General features: G+C 33.1%; 1 protein-coding gene across 2 annotated transcripts in view; it reads left to right on the top strand.

Moving 5' to 3' along the window:
- LOC118202083 (anoctamin-4-like) overlaps positions 1-24,642 on the top strand; it is a 123,908-nt gene that overhangs the window by 2,713 nt on the left and 96,553 nt on the right. Inside the window, exon 1 of one of the 2 annotated variants that reach the window (XM_085818252.1) lies at positions 17,550-17,772. The exons of the other annotated variant lie outside the window; for it this stretch is intronic. The gene's annotated coding sequence lies outside the window, so the exon portion shown is untranslated. Of the gene's footprint in view, positions 1-17,549; positions 17,773-24,642 lie in introns of those variants that run through there. 2 annotated transcript variants of the gene reach the window in all.

Raw genomic sequence — 24,642 nt, 5'->3', positions numbered from 1 at the left:
AAGATATTGGTGGTTAGTATATTAAGACAATCAAATCAAGGTCTAAAAAGTGCTACAACAGACCCTCAGTACCTTTATTTGGCAAAGACTATTAAAAGAAATGGACAACTTATATCAGCCCAGATTGCAAAAGTGTTCGTTGTATCTCTAGAAATTAGGCTATCCATACATATACCGTAAATGACTCGTTGTATTTGACAATCTAACGGAAGCAAAACACTTGCAGAAAGGCTGAAAAGGTCAGTAGTCATCAATATACAGGTGGTGAAATCATGGTAGGGGCTGCATCGACTTACAATAGGAGCATCGTTTTGAATGACTGCACTGGCCTACACAATTTTACCAATGCAACTATGAACGCTGAAATGTACAGAGATAAGGTTTTTAATTTGTATGTCAATTTATTTAGAGGTGTAGAAGGTAACAGCTTCTCTAAAGGATGACAATGCTCGCTTTCATCACACTGTATTTGCGAAAATTTACTCTGAGTGCGCAGAAATCCAGTGGACGGAATGGCTCGCTTATTCTCTGGATTTAAATCCTATAACATACGTGTGGATATCATTGCAGCACCCACCTAGCACTCCCCAGGAGCTAAAAAAGCGCTAGTCAGTGTAAGGTATTTTATTACAGCAGGAAACTTCTAAAAAAATTAATACCACAGCATGGAAAACTGCTGTAAAACTTGCATTAGGTCAGGGGTGACCCATAATTTCCTGTACCCCATATAATATCATATTTCCTGTATTCTTATTTAAATGAATTATTTTGGAGAGTAATACGTAATACTGTATTTTGAAGATTTGTCAGGCACGGAAAGATAAGAATTATATACATGTTCCATGTTCTCAGCTGCCAAATGATTAATGTTACATGACTTTTTATAGTTGTTCCTTTAATTTTTCCTGTTAATGTAATAAAAGTGTAGTTAATAAAAATTTTATTAAAATTAATTATTTAACGTTGATAAATGAAATAATTTCTTAAGAATATCTTAAAAATTGTGATTGGATATTGTCATCCCCGGGCGTAAGGAAAGCGATGTTATGCAACCTTATTAGTAGTAACTTGTAGAAATATTAGGTATTTTGGAAGCAGGACAGATGAAAAATATGCAACGCCTTCGCCGGGAATCGAACCACGGACCTCTGGAATGCTCGCCCAGCTTGCAGACCACCACATCACGAAGGCATGCCAAGAAGGTGGGAGAAATACCTTATAAACAAAATGACGAAATTTTTAGAAGTTTCTAAGTTTCATTTAATGTATTGGAAATTCAAGCGGAAGAAAAGAAATGAATCCTCTTGAACATCCAACAACAAGGTTGTGTTCAAATCAAATAACAGCAAGGCATCTGTTACGAGAGGTACGAGAAAGGTACAGAACGAAGGACAGCTTCATAAGCTGTTGATGAGGAGACCGTTTTTTCACAATATATTAGAGAAGACCTTTTTGGTTTCGAACAATACATTACATACATCTACATTTGAAACAGTTATCATGTAACAGTAAAATGAATGCGTTATATATGATTCTAGTAATGTAATATAATATACGAGTGTGCTGCAACCCTCCTGGCCGATAATAATAGGCCTTATGGTTAACACAGTATACTCAACACAGATTAAAACAAAAATACAGTTAAAAACATCAAATTAAAATTCCCAATATTATTCTGTTGCCGCTGATACAGTTCACCAAATCCTTTGCAAATCTAAACTCTTTCCTGAGGCAATAGAATTCCTTTATGATACCACGTTTTTCCCTAACATTTCGCAATAATACGTAGTCTTCGACGAAATGTCGTGCAATGCCTTCAGCACAAGAAAAATTACAAAGGCTATTATTTTGCAGGTTAAATCTTTTCAGGTATTCCGAGAAGCGCCCGTGTCCAGTAATTATTTGATTGCAATCAAAATCATATATCATTCTCATATTTTTAGAAACTTCAAAGTTAAAAAAAAAATGTTTTTTTAATCTTTCCTTTTCCCCGAAATGTTTCTTTCTCTTTCTACCAATCAAAATAGAAATCCTTGATTTTATCAATAACAATTCTTTTTGATGTATGAATATCAAACGCATCATCGGTATTATACAAAACAGTCTCTTTGGCCAGCATGTCGGCCCCCTCATTGCTTATAACACCAGTATGGGCTTTCATCCAGTTAATTTTCACTTCATGTATTTTCTCAATTTTGACAAGGAAATCTTTTATATATGAGACGAAAATATCAGTGTTATATCACACTCAATCAATGAAAATATCAGCATTTGTTAGTGCTTTCAAACCGGATAATGAGTCTGTATATATCAGGCCCTGGCGATCAAGCAACTGCCTAAGGCCTCAATTTTGGGAGATCGTTTTTTAGCTAAGTAATTCTTTTAAGTGATAACTAAAGGTGTACATTGAATTATTAATTTACTTAATTTGCGCCAATTATAATCTTCACTTAGGGGGCTAAAAATCTGAAGCCGGGCCTGGATTTATGATTCCAAGTAAGATGAGGATTCCAAGTGATTTTTAATTAAAATCCCAAGTGAAATAAGACAAATTTTCACACTATTATATTTGTATAGAACCCTTTAGTAAAAATACATGAAGCTTAAGTTCTGATATAAACTCATAACACTGGTTACAGCGCTTAGATGAGAAAAAAAAAAAAAAAAAAGTACCTCTGTCATCTACATTCAAAAGGACAAAGCAGAGCATACAATCATCCCGCGGTTGTTTCTCACGCGATGTCATTTTTCGATGACGTCATGGCGTGCAGTACCATCACCAGAAACTGACGCAAAGCCACGGCAAGGTTCGTTTACATTACTTATCCAGACTCAATAAACCGTGAATTATCGGTGGCTTTTGACTAGGTTTACACGCTATTAAGTTTTGTAATCTGATTAATGAATTGTACTCTCCCTGTATTACATATAAGTGCGAGTTATTGGTATTATGTTTTAGAACAATTTTAATGCGGCTAAATATTTTAAAGTTTTAAGGTTCTTATGATTACTTAATATAGAACATCAGTTGATATGATTATTACTTTCTTTTTATTATGATTATTACTTTCCCTTCGCTATTTTACATTAGGAATCACTTGTCCAATTGTTTTAGGCCAATAGAGCTTAATTTTTCATAGGAAGTTTAAACCTTTCTAATGCATTTTAAGTGCCTACCACCAACGTATATGTAGCAGAATAATGCTATAAGCATTTTTCCTTTTTACTTTATTTATTTTTGTAACAAATCAGCGATTTGTCTAAATTCAAATACCTGGACAAATGGTAAAAAAAAAAAAAAAAAAAAAAAGATTGTAACTATAACAATAATTAAAACCTAATGGCTGTATAATTCTTGTTGCTTCAAAATACATTTTTCAGTGGTTGATTTTTTGATTTTTGCCATTCCTTCTTATAAATTTCAAATTTATCTTGCTGCCATTTTTTACCCTTTCACCGTAAACACTTACTACCCATCTATATCCACAGCGAAGATGACATTCGTCCTAGGTCGTGTCGTACGGAATTGAACGTCATTTCTTCGGAAATCTGTTACATTGGCATGCGAGGCCTGTTCAATACATACTTTTTCTTATTGTTACAAGATATTTTGAATAGCACAGTATTACGTATGAACATTCATTTTCCATGATTGAATACTTACATATAAGGAGAATTATATGGTGTATATATATATATACATGTAATAATAAAATTCTATAGTCAAGATTACATATATATATATATATATACACCATATAATTCTAATATATATTCTTCATATATATGTACACCATATAATTCTCCTTATATATTATATATTATATTATATATTATATTATATATTATATTATATATTATATTATATATTATATATTATATTTTATATTATATTATATATTATATTATATATTATATATATAGTTCTCCTTATATATTATATTATACTATATGCCTATGACAATGCATTAAATGAGCACCATATCTGGTGCATATATTATAAATCATATGTTCTACATTTAAGGGATGAAAATCAATGTGGAAAAGTGGGAAAACAATTTTTACATTACAGATACATATAAATGACATTATGCAACACTGTTTTCGTAGTTCATGTGTTAATTTGGCATATTTACAGTAATGGAACGAACACTTATACGAGAATCAGGTAACTATACGTTAACACTATAATACACCGGATGAATACAAATATATGCATATGTCAGGAAGTTGATGCGACGGAACAAAGACTTTAATATCATAAGAGTTATATAACTATATAAAAAATTAAATACTTATATTACAGGAACTGGAACAGAAATTTCCTATGCGTTTTACTGTCTTTACAGTAAAAAACTGTAACTGATTACTGCGTTTTTGCAGCGCAATATGTAGTGATGGTTACAGCCGAAAACATCGCGGCAAAAACATCGCGGACGAAAACGTCGCGGAGAAAACAACGCAAGGCAAAAACGTCGTGCTACAAAACATCGTGGGAGAAAACATCGCAACGAGAAAACATCGCAGTTCTAAAACATCGTGGTACAAAACATCGTCGTCGAAAATAAAGCGGTTCAAAAACTTCGCAGTTTAAAAACATCGTCGTCGAAAATATCGTGGTAAAAAATAAAGTATCTACAAATCACCGCATGACGATAACATCGCAGACATGCTTCTTTCAGGCTTTAATAACTGTAAATGGATATTCCCATATTGATTTGTGATCGCAAGATGGAAAGAAGGATAATTTTTACTTTCATACTTTTTATTAACTAATAAATTTTTGCTGAGAAAATAAGAACGAAACTTAAGCATAGAAAATTAATGCAACTTATAGCAATTAATGGAATTTTAAACCGACATAGTTAACTAACAAAGGCCATTAATAAATGATTTTTATAAAGTTTTTACTGGTAATTTTTCATGAAAAGTATAATCTATAATTTGCATTTAATTTTTTATGCTTAAGTTTCCTTCTTACTTTTTCAGCAAACATTTATTAGTTAATAAAATATGTGAAAATAAAAATTATCCTTCTTTACATACTGCACTCACAAATCATTATGGGAATATCCATTTACAATAATTAAAACCTGAAAAAAGCATGTCTGCGAAGTTATCGTCATGCGATGATTTGTAGATACTTTATTTTTTACCACGATATTTTCGATGACGATGTTTTTAAACTGCGAAGTTTTTGAACCGCTTTATTTTCGACGACGATGTTTTGTAGCACGATGTTTTAGAACTGCAATGTTTTCTCTTTGCGATGTTTTCTCCCACGATGTTTTGTATCACGACGTTTTCGTCTTGCGTTGTTTTCTCCGCGACGTTTTCGTCCGCGATGTTTTTGCCGCGATGTTATCGGCGGACACCGTAGTGATATGTGTAACGTGTTAATACAAGCCAGTTCCCTTAGAACGTCCTCCAAAAAGGCATCCATGTCTTCCGTGTAGTGCCTTAGGGCGGAACATGTAAATAATATAAATATGTAGTGATAGCATGTGTCTTCGGTAGGGCAATATTGTTATTTTAAGTATTTTTACAACACGCTGCGCGAAACATGAGTGCTGCCTTTTTTAGATAGAACTTCGCCGTCAAGCAACATTCAAAATAATAGTGGTCTGGGCTGCCCACTTTCCCACAGTCGCAGGTATTTTGGTTGGAAAGACCTAAACTATGCAGATATGCTTTGTATAGTCCATGTTCTGTTAGGAAATGTGACATACTGGCAGTCTTGCTCTGCAGATCCATGCTTACACTTGGGAGCATTGCATGTGTAAGTCGACCCGTTGTGGCATCATTCCATCGAGCTTGCCACTGTCTTATGAGAAGTATGCAGGTGGAATGCTTTAGCAGCGAAATTGGAAATGTTGTGGGGCAGTCAAGTATAGATGCACCATTGGCAGCTTCTTTAGCCGCTGTGTCTGCACTTTCATTTCCAAGTATTCCTACGTGCGCTGGCACCCAACGAAGCACAGGACGAAAAAATTAGAGATGCTGATGAGAGTACTCTGTATTTTATGAACCAGAGGGCTCCTGCTGTGCATGCTTGAGAGTGCTTGGAGTTTGAGGCAGAGTCCGTTTTCTAGGAGAAGATAATGCTGCCTTTACCCAATTCGTAGAATCCACGTCCTGTAGCAGCCTCTGTCTTGGATCCATCAGTGTATAATGAATCAGCCTGAGTTTCCGAGTTTTTATGGATCATATCCGTTAGGTCAAACTGTGCTGGGTGACAAAGTGAACGAACTTTGTATTTTTTATAATCTATGCGGATTATGCTTGTAGCGACATTAGGTTATTTTGTAGCAGGAGATGTGAAAAATGAGCAATGTCCTCCCTGGTACTCGAACCTGGACCTCTCGCATACGCGCGACTGTGCTAACCGTTACACCACGAAGGCATGCTGAAAGGAGGGAGAAAATACCTCATATACTTCCTCTTTTAAAAGGCGACTGGGATTTAAGGGACCGAATCGCCAAATCCAGGTGGTGAAGAATCATCATCCACCACCTTTTAGTTCGGGACCCACTGTAGAAACATTAGGTTATTTTGAAGCAGGAGATGGGAAAAGGAGCAATGCCTTCGCTGGGACTTGAACCTGGACTCTTCGAATAAGCGTCGAGTCTACTAACCGTTACACCACGAAGGCATGTTGAATGGAGGGGAAAAATGCCGTTCCCCACAATGATGTATTATCATTTAGCCTAGCAGCTTTTGCCACTGGGGCTCAACAACAGATGTTGATTTCTTTGTATGAAAAGCAGTTTCTTTCTTTTTTCATGGAAGAAGTGATGTTGTGGCCCTACATGGATGCTCCATACAAAATAATTCGTTCTGAAATGGTTTTGCACCAAGATTTCAGGAGATTTGCCGGTGTGCCCCATTTCATATCTGCAGTACGTTTCATATTATTAATGGTGTTGAAGGTACGCGTGGTTCATTTGTTTACTATTGCAACTCAGCTAATTCGAGACGAGCAGATAAATAAAACAGATTGAAAGTTCTTACTTTGTTAAAGCGTAATTCATGCTGTGGATATAAGGAACACGATCATTTCTTTCTTATGTGTAAATAAATACATGCATGCACTGAAATGTAATTAAAAAATAACCAGGAGAACTATAAGGATAACCAAAGTAAATTATACATACACACACTTTTACAGTATTTCAGAATGCCGTTTATGTATTTGTTGCATTTCCTTTTTTAATACCTAGAGAAATGAAATGCTTTTCGTGAACCTTTTGTTTACTATATATACTCCCCCCCGGGGGTCGACGTAGAGAACTCTGCGAAGCTACTGGCTAGGATCTGTACCTAGGCAATCTCGGCCACGGGGGATAAAATTTATGAACTTGTTGGTTCTGAAGCCCCTGGGAAAGGTCACTTATTGGCCGGCCTCGGGGACTGGCATGTCCTGAGCGGTGTGGAACCGTAGACGGAGGGCTTGGTTTCCCCAGGTTTGCTGGGTAACGGTTTGTGCGACGGGCTCGCCCATGCGACTGGTAGGAGCATTAGACGACCGGTGCTGCCTGGTGAATTCCAGGTGGTGCGCTGCTCCTCTGGAGGGTAATAGTGGAGGTTGAACCTCCACGACGTGCCCAAAGGGAGAGTAGACCTGTAGTGTGATTTAGGTCACGGGGGAGGGAAGCCTAAATTGTTGTTGTTGTTACTATATATACGAAAAGTTGAAAATATAAAGATATTGTGTCAATTAACATGAGTAGTAACACAAATAGTTATTTTCCAAAACCGCTTGCATGCTTCAGGTTACTAACCCCTAACTGTAAAAGAAACTTTACTTCTATCATACATAGCCATGCTTACTCATAAGCGCAAGGAATAATCTCTTAAATTACGCACGAAACTTAGTCGTCTGAAGAATATTAATGAATTTCTTTCTCTTTCTTGATATTTAAAATGTGAAGACAGCTAATGTGTTTCCTATTATTGACTAAAACTTTTTCCCTCTTCTTTTGGTAACTCCTTAGTCTTTTTCCTTCTTTGTACCAAGTAAAGAAAGTATTGTAAGCACCAATATTCCGGGCATTATATTTCAACGAAAATATCCATTTTGACTGCTATCGAATGCAATTTAACGATGTTTTTTCGTGACATCTGTACGTAAGGACAAAATAAAAACTCTTTTTCTCCAAATGAATTATAAAACTGATTTAAAATGGATTCAGAAAAGATTTTTTTCGTGGTGTCTGTACGTACGTGCGTATGTATGTATGTATGTATCTCGCATAGCTCACAAATTAGTAGTCTCAGAACGTTGAAATTTTGTATATAGGACTGCTATAACATGTAGTTGTGCACCTCTCTTAGTGGTATATTTGTAGAATTATCAACAATTTAAGTTGTGTAAGTGCGGCTAAGCCTAAGTTTTCTTAACACAGCAGCCATATTTGTTTACATTTGAGCAGAAGAGTGAAATAAGTCTTTTTGCACTTTCAGTGCCTTTTTGCCGAGTGGGACCAAAGGAAAACTTTTAGTTTTGCGCACCGAAAATTCCACCCTCTTCCCTGCTGGCCGAATTACTTGTTTTTGCGTAGAAACTGTCATTTTAATTGCAAAAATTGTTCTTTTAACTGTTTTAATTGTAATTGGTGTTTTATGTTTTTCTATATCTTTCATCAATTTTTAATGTAGATATTTTAAGTTTTTATGTATTTTTGCCTTGCCGCGAAGTGAAAACTTAATTAATTGAATGAGAAATATACCTCTAATGAAATTCGAGGAAAAAAGTTTAAATGAAATGCAGGAAAAAATGCTTATAATTTAATATTCCGTATAAAGAAGTCATGTGGTGGTACACATCAAATTTTTTATAAACAGCTTACCTTTTCTAATTTCGGACTAGTTGTTTTAATTATAATGATGAGTGGAAAATTCATACGTAGATACAAAATTAAACAGCTATTTTGAAATAATTATAAAATTATCTGAACAATAAGAACTTCTTTCATAAGAAAAAGATTTTATGAATAAGTAAAAATTTAATACATTTCATGGCAGTCTATATAAGCATATTTGCATTCATATTTTCGTTCTTTCTTTTGATTCATTTAAAGAGATTCCAAATCGCTTTACTATTTCTGTGTTGTTATTGTTGAGAATAATTCAACACAGGAAATAATGAATTTTTCTAGATATCAATACTGATTTTTTATGGGAAAATTTATTGAATTTATTTGACTATGGCAAAGCGCACTGGCGCTGTCTGCCTAAAAGAAGAGATGTCTTCCTGGAGAGCTTTTTAAGGTAAGCTACCTTCAAAAAACAATCCATAATTTTTCTTTTAAACAAACTGAGGAGCAAATGAAAAGTTCTAAATTTGGGCAATTGTTCAAATTCACATATGTTCTTTAAATATGAGAACTATAAGAGAGTTATAAGCTAAAACATATATGAGAAAATCCTCATATATGTTTTAGCTTAAGTACTAGATACTTTTATCTCATAAATAACTTACACGAGTATTATAAACACATGCAACTTTTCTATCCGATATTTTAAGTAAGCACGTACTTCTCAAAATAATGAATCTCTAGTTTTGGAATTATTCCTGAATACAGAAAATACCTCCCTGCCACTAGCAGGCATTACCGCCATTGAAGACAGTATGTTCAGCTGTCAAAGAGCGAGTGAGGAAGAACCGTTAGATGATGGAAGTAGGATAATCAACTCGGCGAGTAGGTCGCCACCTAAGCCGTATTGACAGTGAGGGGCCGCAGGACAGATGGGCAAAAGAGAAGTTGCATGCAAGGTGGCCAGGCGCAGGACACTCTGCAGACAAGCAGCCGTGAAGCCTGTGCCATCACCTGACAAGCACAGCCTCTGTGTCTGTCTGTACCATAGCAAGTGCTTAGCCGAAGAACACTTTGGTATCGTGTACCATTTTTATGTACTTCCAATGACATTTACCGTAGCTTTCGTTTGGAGTTGTATCACGCTCGACGATATTAGTCCGCAACCGAACGGAACCAGGTAGCCTTCAGAGACGAATCAAGTTTTATTTGGGTATTGACGACAACCGCTTTTGATTGTAGTCATCTATGGCCCCGTGGTTACATTCGATACCCCATCACTTCTAATACTGATCCACAGCCGAGTGATATGTTAAATCTTCTGACACATGTTTTGTCTCTCATGGATAGACTCTTAGAGGCATTTTGCAGCAGGACAATGCTGGGTCACACACAGCCAAAGTGTAACAAGAACGCCTTCGCCACATTATCACTCTTTCCTGGTTTTCTCCACCCTCAGATCTGTCACCGAGCAAGCATGCGTGAGAGAAAACAAGTTGAAAGGCTAAATTTTTGGTTAACTAGAGACGCGTTTACAGCAACTGTGAAATGAGATAATACAGGACACCTTACGGGGAATAGATGTCTCAGTGCCTGAATTTATCGCTTCTTTATTTACGCTAGAAGTGGCTCAACAAGGTACTAGAACTTCCACTCATTTGCGGTTTTTCCTGTAGCAAATGATCCTTTTACTTTGATTTTGTAATCCCGTTGCAGCTCTCACATACACAAAACTTTCTTCGATTTTGACAGCTGTTTCCTGACGCGCATATTTTTATGGCAATGACTGTGGATAAAATAACGATTTCACAATATATCATATGATTTATCAGATCGCGTGAAAACTTGCATAAAATAACAATAACTTTAAATTAGAATTGCCGGTCTTAAAGAAGAATGAAAAACATTCATGAATTGCCAACTAAAGGAAGTAGGAAGGTATGGTATGAAAATCGCGCGAGATTATCTATGAAACGGGAAATTATTAAAACTCTAGAAGAAATATTATTGCTACTATTTTTGCAGTATGTTTATTTACTTGAAATAAAAAAAATCGTTACATCTGCCGTATTTTATACTTAAATAGATTTAATTACTCTAGTTTAAAGCAGATTTAAAAAGTCTTTTAAACAGAAAAATCAGTGGTCTCAAACCGAACTTGCAATTGGGCCGAATGTACATACTGAAAACAGCTGAAGGATTTTTTTTTTCTCAGCAAGTGAAATTTGTTGGGTCAAAGTAAAAAATATCCTAACTGAAATTTAAATTTCGTTTACTAAATGCTTATCAAAACATAGATAACCGATAATAAAAGTAATACAATGGGAAAAAAAATCAAATTTATATTTATTCGCTATCCGAAACCTGAAGTTTGGTATTTGCAAGATATCTTTGTTATATACACTTTGTAATTCAAACATTTTGACAACTGAATATATGAATATTTCGAACTGAAGTGCATTTCAAATAATTCTAATGTTTTTAACTAATTCATTAAATAATTTACTTTAATTTAAACTAAAAATAAACAAATTATGAAAAATTTCCAAGTACGAAAACGGTTGAGATTAATTAATGACTATCTAGTCTTTTTTTTTTTTCCTTTAGACGCACAAATTTAAATGCATATGTTAGCATGTTAATAATTTTAAACTTCGTATGCAAATAGAAATATTGTTTGTATAATGTTCGTGCACTTAAGAAAAATTACTAGAAATTATCTTCATCAAAGATTGTAAATACAAGGTGGTAATAAAAAACTTCTATGAACTTCTAGTGGCCTATCCGCTCAGCCAATTGAAATGAAATTTCAGATATTGTTATTTGAAGATATGCGCTCGAGATTGTAATGATTTAAAACAATAAAGACCTCACAGTTACGGTTACAGTGAAAACATTTCGAAAGCCACATCCACTTTTTTCCGGCGCAAATTGATCAGTGCATTACAAAACCATAAATTTCATGGAAACGATACACGTATGACGAAAATTTCCGGTGTAAAACGTTTGCAAAGAAGAACATTGTAAAAGACCTATGACAGCACAAGAAGGAGAGGGAACAAAACTTTTATTGGAATTACAAGTTTTCAACGTGCCCCCCCCCTTCGCATGCGGGAGATTGTTGACAACAATGACAAACGTAACTACGCAGAAGGAATTTGTTTAACTTTATGGTTTATGGCATCTTTCATTTCTGAAAATGTACTGGATTTGATGCGTACACCTTAGATCTGAGATAAATTCATATCCATCGGAGTGAGTTCGGAAGATTGCAGAGGCCGCGAAACTGCAAAGTTACGGGAAATAATTCTGTCTCCAAACTGTTATTGCAGCACTTGCCGAGCACATTATGTAACGACGTGTGAGGTGGAGTACCATTTGACATCCAATGTCGTTAAGAACATTAGGCTGCTTCAATTTTGGAATTACGATTCTGGAACACAATTTTGCAACATTGTGTGCAATAGTTGTATACCATGCACTTATGATGGAGCATGGTTTCGTACCTGTGGAAGTGAACTCGTCGAAGAAGAACGGATCGGGAACGAAGGTGCTTGCGATGCTGCCCTACACAGTCACTTTAGCTTCGCGTAAAGGCGTTGGTGCTATATCGTGAGTACTTTTGTCAGCCCAGTGAACGCAGTTTTGGAGTTTGCTTTTAAAGTTAAGGAAAAATGTTCCTTGTCAACCCAGGTAATAGCTACCGGTTGTCTGATGAGGAAAAATTCACAGAGTCGATACGTTGTTGCTTCTTCCCAGCTTGCGACATCTGGACGCGCTGGAATCGATAAGGAAAGATCCGCAGAACAGAACGCAGAAGCCTGAGGACTGTGGTCTTCGGTATATTCACTATGCCAGCAGCACTTCTTGCCGTATGCAGGGGACCTGCAGTAAGCATATTATGCATTTCCGCAGCAGCTCAACAGGAACACATGGTCATTCGGATCGCGGTCTATTTATTACATGTGCATCCGGTTTCGTCAAGTGTTTTTGCCAAATCACGTACAGTTTTTACGAAACACGGGATATAGTCTTATCTTATGGTTTCGCCGATAAACTCACACTGCTTCGGCAGCATTTTACCCTCTCAGGTAAAACAGCTTGATATTGTTTCCCTAGAAATGTCATCTTGTTAATAAGTTCGAACACCTGATTGAAGATACAATCTTTCCACACTGCGCGCTACATGTTGTCCAAAAGCAATGCTTTGCACGTGCTGTTCTGTGCTTCTAATATCTGTCCCTGGAAATTGTACAAAATGCATCTCATTCCTGTCTTGTCATTGGTCCTTTACAATGCTCTTCTTTTCGTAACAATTTCCGTTATGCATTTATCGTTCTAATTCCATTTATGGTTTTTAATGGGCTGATTAATTTGCGCAAGAAAAATGTAGGTGTCTCTTTTTTTCCAGTGTAACCGAAATCGTGAAAAATCTATTGTCTTAAATCATCAAAATCTGGAAAATACCTTCAAATAAACAATAGCTGAAATTTCATTGCAGCTGGTGGAGCGGATACGCCGCTAGGGGTTCATATATTGGAAAAGTTTTTTTTTTTTTTTTTTTTTTTTTTTTTTTGTGACCATTCGATACTTATTGGTTAATCGGGCTCTTTCATTGTTCATTTTCAAAGAGGAAAAAAAGCTGTTACCGTATAAATGTATTCCTAATAAAATGATTATTCGTAGAGTAGAAATTCTTAGCTCATCATACATATTTTTGACAAATAGGAATAAAATTAATCGAATCTGTGTCTTCAAATCTTTGAATAAGAGTAGTAACAGTGTTAATTAACTAGCTCCCTTTCTAGATTTTCTGCATGATTCACATCTTTTTTATGGTAATGAAAATAATGTAAACTCAGAATTCAAATAATTAATAAAATCTTGAAACCTCCTCAGCACCGTATTCACAACAAATACATGACTGAAATCTTTTTATATAAATAAAAATTGCTCTGGAGGCCGGATAAAGCTCGCGAGTCTCCAGCTTGCGTGTGTTTGTGATTATGGCAAAGCCTCGAGGGCTATCTGCCTAAGGGGAGGGATGCCTTCGTAGAGGACTTTCTAAGGGAAACTGGCTCGTATACACGTTACACATGGGGGAAAACACGAAAACGCACAAGCAGCCAGCCTGTTCGCGGGATTCGAACTACTCGGAACGAACTACCAGTGTTCAGCGATTTTACCGCTCGGCCATTGGTGGGCTCTCCAATTTGAGAAAACTTGTTTATATCACACTGTAAATTAAATAGCTAAATATATAGATATTCTGGTGAGTTATTCTTTCTTATATTTCTGGTAGTGAAAATAATGTGAACTCGGACTCCAAATAAATAAGAGAATGAAATCTTTGTAATATCATTTTGCAACATGTATAGGATTGAAATGTATTCGCATGCCGCATATAATGGCTTCGGGGCGAATGCGGGAAAGCAGTTTGAGAAAGGAGCAAATAGTGAAACCTATAAAGATAAAAGGGAAACTTCGTACGTTAAATATTTTATTTATTTCCAGATATTTAACAGTTTTTTTTACAACATTTACATGTTTTTATAACTCCGATATTTTTCTTTACAATGAATACATTAAGTACACAATGAATACATTGCGTACTTAAAATTTACATTGTGTAATAAATTAAGTACAATTTCCGCCAGAATTTTTTTTTACGTAACAACTCTTAACGCTTATACATCATGGGATTTCTCGATTTCCTGAAGCTCTTTCTTCACAACCATTTCATTAAAAAAAAACAGTCGAAGTGTTAGTGCATATGTTTTACCCTACTACAGCAAATGAACTATGAGGCCTTTATCTCAAGATTTTGTTCCAAATAAAAACTGATTTATCAAGAATGTATAAATAGCATCATGCTGGTAGCGGAAGTTTCCGGATGTACATATTGAGTCATCAGTAATAGAATTATGTTTCCATTCATACACTTTCAGTGTGGGCCGAATTTCCGCTTCACAACGCGCGTAAAAGAGCATAGGAACAATAAGGGTTTTTAAATGCAGTAATTTGTTTTTCTTTAACACAGAGCAGAAGCCTGTAGATGAAGCTATCGAAAAACTGCTCCGTTTGTTTCATGAAAAAATAAGTCTGATGTGGACCCCACTTAACTTCCTTCTACGGCCTATTAAATTAAACATATTTTTGGCTGCACTTCATTTGAACTTAATTCCCGGATTATTCTAACTTGAGTAACCCATCCCTCAAGGCACTTTGAAAACCACACCAAAAAGGGCAAATTACCAATTTATTTATATATACAATTATTTATGTATACCAATTTATTTATATAATAAATATACCAATTTATTTATATATTGGTATATAAATATAAAAATTTATAATTACAAAACAATGCTTTCGAAAACAAAACACAAACTTGCCTAGTATTTTCGCGCATTAATTTTTTTTTTTTTTTTTTTTTTTTTTTTTTTTTGAAGTGGGATTTTGCTTGTTTGAAATGTTTTGGTTTTAACATTTTAAAATTTTTTGTTGCATTTATATGATTATTTGAAATTTATTAATTATGAATTTCAGTTTCTAGTCTTTGTGAAATATTAGTTCTAAATTTATTACTTTATGTCTTTAATAATATAAAAATTTATATATATTTATATATATAAATTTATGTATATAAAATACAATATATTTGTATATGAATATATAAATAAAAATACCAATATTTAATTGCAAATTATCAATATATAACTACACCAATATATAAAAATATATATTGGTGAATTTTTTTCGTACGGGGGTCAAGTTTCTTATAATTTAATTTTTTCACAACGTTTCCAAAAGTTTTGTACTCGTTTACATTTTTTATGCATTCATAAAGCAATAACAGCAGTGCATTGTAAATTATAGGAAAATTATATATTGTTCCGGACATACGTGGATTAATCATCAGTCGGGCTGAGATTTTTAGAACTTCAGATATCAGATATTTGATAATTTAACTAGTATAAGAAACTGCTTTTTTCAAGACTTGTCTAAAAACGCGACTAAAACCTTTCCCACTTGCGCCAAATGTTAAAACCATGAAGTTACTGCGCAACATCTACTAATTGTATTGACTTGGTACGTTAAAATCTGCTGAAGAGACCTTACTTCGTGTTGGAAGTTATGAAGGCGAATGAACTTATGGATCTGATCTGATTCAGATTTTAGTTAGTAGATATTTTAGTTAAATAAAATTTAAATATAAATACATTTTTAAATTCTTATAAAATTCAATCTTAGATTGATATTGGTTTTTCAGAACTTATGATTGCAGAAAATGTATTATATCTATTATTCAGAACAAATATAATTTTGTTTATTTTAGAAGGCTGAATTTTTTTTTTTTTTTTTTTTTTCCTTGCTTAAAGAAGGGGACTGTGTTTCGCTCAAAATGTTTCTCCTGTCAGTAAAAGGCAAAATATTGCGAAAATTTTAATTTCATTTTGATGTTTTCATTTTCCTCTTATAAATACATTACTTACATATTATAACGAAATACATAGCTGATCAATTTCAAAATTACATATTATATCTACTGATGATTACTTAGATGAGGTAGTTAACAATTTTGTGAGGGAAAAAAACCTACCCCTACTATATAAATAAAGTAAGGAGTATGTAAATATATGTATTTAAGAAAGTAACTTTACATGTGACAGTTATATCTATATTGAAAATTTAAGTACCTCGAAAGATTTAGATAACTGGAAAAATAGGAAGGACGTATTGAAATAAAAAAAATTAATACTGTTTAATAGAAAATTACATCAACTTCTTTATGAATAGAACTAAAACGTGTTGCTATAGCACGGCTGCACATCATTTTTAGAATGCGCACCTTATATGGTTATGTATCATATATTTATATAGCTTTTATATCAACTATACTTTTTAATTTTTATTTATTTATTTATTTTTGGTTGTTGTTTACTCTTAAAGAAACCCGAGTACCTTTGCTTTATTCGTAGGCCTTCTTTAGAACATTCTTTTTCCTCATCCAAAGGGTTTCCTAAATGTAACAGTAAAAATTTCTTTGCATTCATATGTGCAAAGAAAATTCGGAAAGAATTTCCTATAATTTCTATGTGTGAAATGTGCAACTCCTTAAATCATTATTAAATACAAATTCATGGACTTCTCTTTAATTATTTAAAAAAATAGAGCAATGAATGTTCTAAGAAATTGGGTACTGGCTCCGATATTTTCGGTCTTTTCAGTGGTGGATTTCATTGGAATGTCTCTTAGGTACTCAGACTCGCATAAGGATACTGTGATGTTCCTTTTTTCAGATTTTTACATTACTTATACAATCCTTTTCAATTTATTAAAACATTTTGGCGTGCAAATATTGTTCGCTGCTAGAATATTGTTCTAAAAAAAAGAAAAAAAAAAAAAAGATAACATCAAAGCTCTCATAGTCAAGATACTTTTTAAGGGGGTCATATCTTAAGATATCTCTTCTATCTGTCTTCAAAGTTAATTTTATATTTGATTTTAAACTTAAAACAGTATTGCATTGCAAAACTAAATTATCTTGCATATATAATTCAGCCTGGTAAAATTATAATTTATATCTGAATTTTTAAAATAAATGTCAGTAACTCAGGTTTTTAAAAGGTGATAACAAAATGCAAGTCAGCCATTATTTCGTAAACTAATGTTGACATCATTAAATGCAGTATCTGGCAACACAATTCTATCAAATTAAATGGCGGACCCCATGACGAATTTTCATCGCTCGGAGTCAGGAAAAGTGCCTCTTCATAGCAGCTGTGTTTTTAACTATATCGAAAGCGAAAATGGTTCCTCAAATATCTTGGCATGTTGCTGCAATACCTCTCCTACCGAAGCTTGTTGCTACAGCAAAACTTTTTTGGCTGTGTTAAACCTAAGCTATAACAGTAAGCGACTAACAGATGCATCTTCATCTACTATATGAAAGGTAAATTCAGCACTTTCTTAGAAACCTTAAAATTTCTTAAATTTTAATATCCTCAGAAGTATGAATGAGTTTAAAATTAGGAAAGGTTTTCAGATTATTAATTTCTATAAAATAGCTAAAACATTATTTGCTTAACTTGAAAAATCAGTCTTTCATTCCTTTAGCAGTTTTGTCGTCGACGCGCATGCGCGAATAAAATTCCAGTTTCAAAACCTCGGTTTCAAAGATGCTACTTTCTGTTAATGTAGACTGGTTTTGTTCTCTTTCGTTCTTTTTTTTTTTTTTTTTTTTTTTTTTTTTTTTTTTTTTTTTTCAGGGGGGGGGGGAAGAGAAAAGTAGAAGGAAGTAACAATACATTCAGTCTTATGCATTTTCAGTTTGAAATACTTACGGGTCTTGGAAAGGAAATTATATGCATTATTCTTTAAACTTCTTCAGTTATGGCAAAATGTTACCTCTCTTATATATTCAGACATATATGTTTGGAGATATAAATAAGGTAACATTTAGAATAAAAAAATATATAAAAAAAGTAAAATCTGGAAACTTTCAAATTTTATATTACACCCAAAAGGGCGTTTTTTTAACGTTTTGGGTGTTACCTTTATTTATTAAACATCACGTTGTTCGCACTTAAACAACATAAAACTTAATTCAACAGCAATATCACAAAATATTTAAAAACAGCATATCTTTGGAATTTCCGATAGACAGTCTCGAAAGCTGGAGATAAAAATACTTTATTCCGTACCGCTCGCTTTGAAATTGTTGAGTTTCTTAATAAAAAAAATTCGTTAAAATTTTAAAAATATGAAATAGATAACAAAACAAATTTGAAATTCAAAATTCGGCTTCCAGGTCCCCATATTCGGGTGAAGGAGTACGTTATTCAAAATCTGATGGTTCTAGGTATCGTTGGTTTTTCACAATGTGAGAAACATACATACATTTATGCAGATACTTTATTATTTAATTTCTTTAAACATAATACAGGGCGATAATATTTGGTGGTAACAATTTGAAAAGTGATACTGCCGTTTATAGTAATTCAACGCAAAATACCATTTTGAGACAAATAGACCCTCTGAGCTAATGCTCTTTCGGGCTAAAAACCTTAAAATAAGCAGAATATAATAATGTTTTTGAAAGATACAGTACGATTTTCATAAACAAAATTAAGCATGATTTAATACCATTTTTATTTCTAAATATTGCAGTGTCGTTTTTTACCGAATAATACCATGCAATAATATTCCCTAATAATATCATAATAATCCCTAATAATATCCCTAATAATATATGATAAAGTAATATTGTTACAAATGGAGCTATTAGTGAGAAATAATAAAATATTGTTTTAAGACAAACTAGAAAAGGAAGAAAGAAATATATATATATTTATATTAGCTAAAATAAAAATTAGGTATGCATTTTTCCTCAACTTTTCCAAAGAAAATTCAACCATAATTTTCGAATTTTTTATTTCCTTATGTATCTTTATTATTTTCAATAAACATACCATAAACAGATATAAATCCGGCTGCATACTAATTTAATGAAATGAAAGATAGAAACATGTGATCCAAGTTACATGTACAAAAATTAATTATGAAGTAGGTAAAATTTACAAACAAAATAGAAGTGGTAAAATTTACTATTGCCAAAGTTCCTGAGTAAATATAATACATTTCATTTCTCTGTATAGATTTTATATTATCAGATTTTGAAATTTTCTAGTTTATTGCTAATCACGTTTTCTAAATAGGAGTGCGATATTGGAGGAAAATTACACAAAAACAACAAGCCCGCGTAGCTTGAAATCATAAGTTTTCATAACCGGCCAGCTTCTTATTAGGGTAGTCAGGTAGGGAAAGTGGTAATAATAATCCGGTTTTTGGTAATTATTAGCAAAATAATTAAGTTTAATCATTTTAAGGCCTAAGGATTATTTTTAAATTACAATGTAACATTGATGATGGGAACATTTTCGTTTTCTTTTATAATTCTGAACAAAACATATTGAACTACGTAGCGTTTCTTCGTTTATTTTCATGAACAATTTAATTTATCATCTTCTTCAATTAGAGGGAAAAAAAGCCCGAATGCACGTATGGTTGAACTTCAATTTCTTTCTTTTCTGTCGAAGATCGGCCACCTGGCATATGCAGTTCGATAACTGGCTTTTTAGTCCAAAGGGGCAATTTGACCTGAAGGACTATCATGTTCGTTTTGGCACTTAGCGTTGGTTCACTATAAATGTCCAATTCACATTTCAAATTGCTGCCACCAAGTATTATCGCCCTGTATTATATTTAAAGAAATTAAATAATGAAGAATTTGCATGAATGCATGTATGCTTCTCTCATTGTGATAAATTGTAACTAGAGCCATCCAATTTTGAATGACGTAATCCTCCCGCGAACATGGGCATCTGGAAGCCCAAATTTGGAATTTGCTTTATTATCTATTTCATATTTTGTAAAACTTTAACGAATTTTTGATTAACAAACTCAACGATTTAAAAGCGAGCAATGACAACAGTCTACTTTTGTATCTCCAGCGCGCGGAACTGTGTATCGGAAATTCTAAAGATATACTCATTTTAAAATTATTTTGCGATATTGCTGTTGAACTGAATTTTATGGTTTAAGTGAGAAGAATATGATATTTAATAAATAAAAGTTACACACAAAACGTCCTTTTTGACATAATTTAAAATCTGAAACCTTCCAGATTTTTTTTTTTTTTTAATGAAACAAACCGGAACGTTTGTTCAAATATTCTACAATGGTTCCTGACATACTTCAATTATATATATATATATATATATATATGATGTACAGCTTTAGTCGTAGCTTAAATAATCAGACGATAAGTTTAAAAAACAGAATCCATTTATTATTATTCAGGAGAAATAGCAGTTACAAAAATCAGATATCCGGAGTAAATAAAAAGAATTACTAATAACTTTTTGTATGAAGTTTACTGCATCGTGACATTTAAGAAAAAGCCCCGATATTCCTTTTGCGAGTCCTTTTATAGCCTCTGAAAAGGCGGAGCTTCCAGTAAATGACGTCAGACTCGTCAGCCAATCCAGTTCGCTTTAAATACTTCCAGAACATTCTAAAACTGTACGTGCAGAAAAAGCGGGAAAAACAACTATTTATCTATTATTAATTTTTCTAAACTACGGGGCTGTGGATTTAATTCCACGTACTTTCAAATAAGAGAACGTCGCCATTAAAAATGAAAAGAACATATAGTTAGAATTTTAAGTGTAATTTTGACTATGGAATTTTATTATTACATATATATAGCGGGTATTAGCCATTTTTAGGCTTTCGCCTGTACTAAGGCCAGAAATGGTAGTAGTTTTATTATGGAAGCACTAAATAGGTGGCCACAATTACCTCCTATGAGAGGACAGACAATTTAGCTCCATGTCTTCTACAGAATTCGAACTCGGGTCCTTCGGTATCGCAGTCGGCTTCCCTAGCCACTGCATAGTCTGGGCGGAATACTTGAAATATTTCATGTCAGAAGTTGCATATTATATAAAGTTCTGAGATTTGGTGATTATGAAGATTTTTTGAGGGAAGTCGTGTTAATTATTTGTGAGCAATTTGTCAAATAAATAAATAAAATCTTAAAGTGTTCAGATTTTAACGATCGGCCAAAAGGATTCTTTTAAAGTTTAATATGATTTATTAGTAGAGATTACAGATAAAGATGGTTTAGGTGGAACATCGAAACATTCATTATACAGGATATTGGCTGAATATAAATTTAGAATAACTCCGGAACTTTCTATATCTTCTGTATATTTGCACAGTGAAAATATATGCAATGTAATTCTGTAAAACTATTGAATGTTTTTAATTAGATATATCATGAGTTATTTGCGTTTTTTTTAAATCAATCAGATTAAGAAACAAATAATAATAACATTCTCATAAACTGCATCTATTGCTCTTAAACAGTTTAGTTTGTTAATTAATAACAGATAGATTAAATTTAAATAACAGATTAATAATAGATAAATAACACATTAATTATTAATGACAGAGAGATTATAATATCTTACGTCTTCCGAATGGTAGCAGACTCCAATCATCGAGAAATATATTCGTTGCATTCAAAAATTCTATTGCCCGATACAGTAGAGTCTCGCAAACTCGACATTCCGTACAAGTCGACAACTTTTTAGAAACTTTTTAAAGATATCTCTAGGCTAAACAGAGCAAATATTACATACAGTACATATAGTTATTATTCATGCATATGTCTTTTCTGTTCTGTTTAAATATTTGAGAGTTCTTTTTCTGTAATTTTTGCCATTTTTGCATTGTGCCATTAACTCTTACGTTCTTATATTTAACTTGTTAAGAAAATTTACATAAATGTTTATTTTTTCTGACGATTTACTTTGTAAAATAATGCAAAAAATTTATATATAGTGCAATTCTTAAGTAAATTTTTTTTAATTCACAAATTTGGTTATTTATTGGAAATGCGCACTGGGAAAAGGTTTTTCCCCCACTACCCCTCAGTAACTTTCAAAGTAAAGTCCTAGACGTGCGCTGGTTTCATAGAACAACCACCACTCACAAATCAAAGGGCAAGAGTAGATTTTTTAAAATTCATATGTTATTTGTCTCTAGGATCATTATATTCAATTTCTAGAGTTTTTTTGATTAAAACATTATAAAAATAAAACAGCGCGCATCAAAGGGTTAAATATTAAGAGTTTCTGAAAAACCCATCCCTTATTCCGTAAAACTCGACTTTTCTGAAACTCGACTGTCTCTCAGTCCACATTATGTGGCGTTTGCAGAACTCTACTGTATTACGCTGTTTATTTAAATCGGACCCAAAACGCTGGCAATTCTTCTGTCTCTGTGTCATATTTATTGCTAAATTAGTTCCTATTTATCATTTATTTAAATCTGAAATTTTAACTACAATTTTTTGACTTACTTCATTATTATTTTTTATGCATTTTATTTCATTATATGTATGTATATACTAAAGTTTAATCATTGTTTTTTTCTTCACATCCAATAGAGTTATTTTTATTTAAAATCCATCCAACTTTTAATTTCAGATGTTAACTTTCTGTTTAGATTCATATTTCAGTAGAGTATGGAAAAAATATTCGGTATTCTCTGCAGAAAAGGAGCATTTGTAATAAGGGACGTAAACTGATAAAAAGGTTTAGAAAAATTAATGGATTAATTTATTGTTAAGTTAAAAAGAAGAAGTTCGCGCTCTCTTTCTCAATCACTTTTTTTTTTTTAAATAATCCTTCTTTGAATCGTTCTTTTACTTACAGTAGTTTAATATTAAAAAAATATACTTCCTTTTAACGCAGAAATGATAAATTACTTAAATACCTTTTAAATGTTTGATTTCGATTTAAAAAGGCTGTAAATTTTGCAGCATAAAAGTGAAAACATTATATTGTATTTCGATTATTACTGTAGCTATATTTTAACGATTAACTATTCGTTGAAGCGCTAGTTGAAAATTCTATTCGTGCAAAATGCTCTTTCCGAAGGATTATTAAAACTTATTTTTCTGATATTAAAAAAATGCTTAAAAACTAGATAAAATATACAGTTTCTGTAGATAAAACTTACACTATATGTTTTATTGTACAATCGATCGCAATAATGATAAAAGTATTTTGAATGCAGTCAAAATAAAAATTCGTGTAAAAGGAAGAGGATATGTTGGGGCTGATATCATAATAGAATAGAATGTTATTTTTACAGCGTATATAACAAGAAAAATTTCGAAACTTTTATACAATTCAAGCGTCAAAGCCGTGAAATTCTTTTCTGCATCTGAAGAAATATGATAAGCTGTCATGCATGAAATGGAGCTCGTATCAGCACTTCTCCGAGCTGAGTTGTTTACGTGCTGTATTCGCGTGAATATTGTTTGCACGCTTTCTTGTTGTTTACGGTGTAGTTCCATGCACAAATGTCTGTTCAGCTGGTTAAATTATAAATTTGTATTTTAAATGATACTGTACTCTCTTTCAATCTGCTTATCCATTAATGAATACTTCGCTCAATAAAAAGAGTTAACATTTTATTTATTTTTAATTTATTTATTCGTCTTTATCATCTGCAATGCTAATTTTATTTTAAACAGGGCAGCATTTAAGAATAATGAGTACCTCAAGTGGTAGCTTACAGCCGTTTACATGGGTTCAGAAGGACTGTTTAAAAAAATTCTTTTAATTGATTGGAAACGTTGTTAATACTTTTAGTGCAATATTTATTTAGACAATTTATTGCAAAAGACTCCCAACATTTTATCTTCATAAAGGTCAACTAAAACGGAATGAAATATAAAGATTGACTCATCACTTTAGGGTTGATTGAACTCATTACTGATCTATACAATCGCGCATCTGATATTTTCTGCTTTATTTATATGCAAAAGAAGTATACCTCAGAGTTTTGCCGGTACTGATTTGAACACAAACGCTTGGGTTCCTGAACCTTGAAATGAAGATCAATAAATACGTTTCAGTGTCGATTTTGCTCACCTAAGGACTCTAGAAAGAGATATTAGATTTTTCGAATCTGGCAAATTGAAAAATGTGCAATGCCCTGGCCATGATTCGGAGGCTGATCTTGCGATTGCTAGCAGGACAGGTGACAGGTGACGGAGGAAGGGGACGCCTGGTGTTTAACGGAGGTAAACAGGCATATGTCCCACGCCCTCCCCTATATAGATACAAGAACTCCCTGGGGTCCCACAAGGGCGCACCGGGAGTTACTTAGCCTTCATGTAAAAGTTTACATGGCCATACAGGGGCTATTCCAGTTTGACATTGGTTCTGTACAGATTCTTATG

The sequence above is a fragment of the Stegodyphus dumicola genome, chromosome 6 (genome assembly GCF_044657685.1).
Source record: "Stegodyphus dumicola isolate Sdum_Otavi_A_Nest chromosome 6, ASM4465768v1".
Taxonomy (NCBI): Eukaryota; Metazoa; Arthropoda; class Arachnida; order Araneae; family Eresidae; genus Stegodyphus; species Stegodyphus dumicola.
This window is presented reverse-complemented; position numbering and strand designations above follow the sequence as displayed.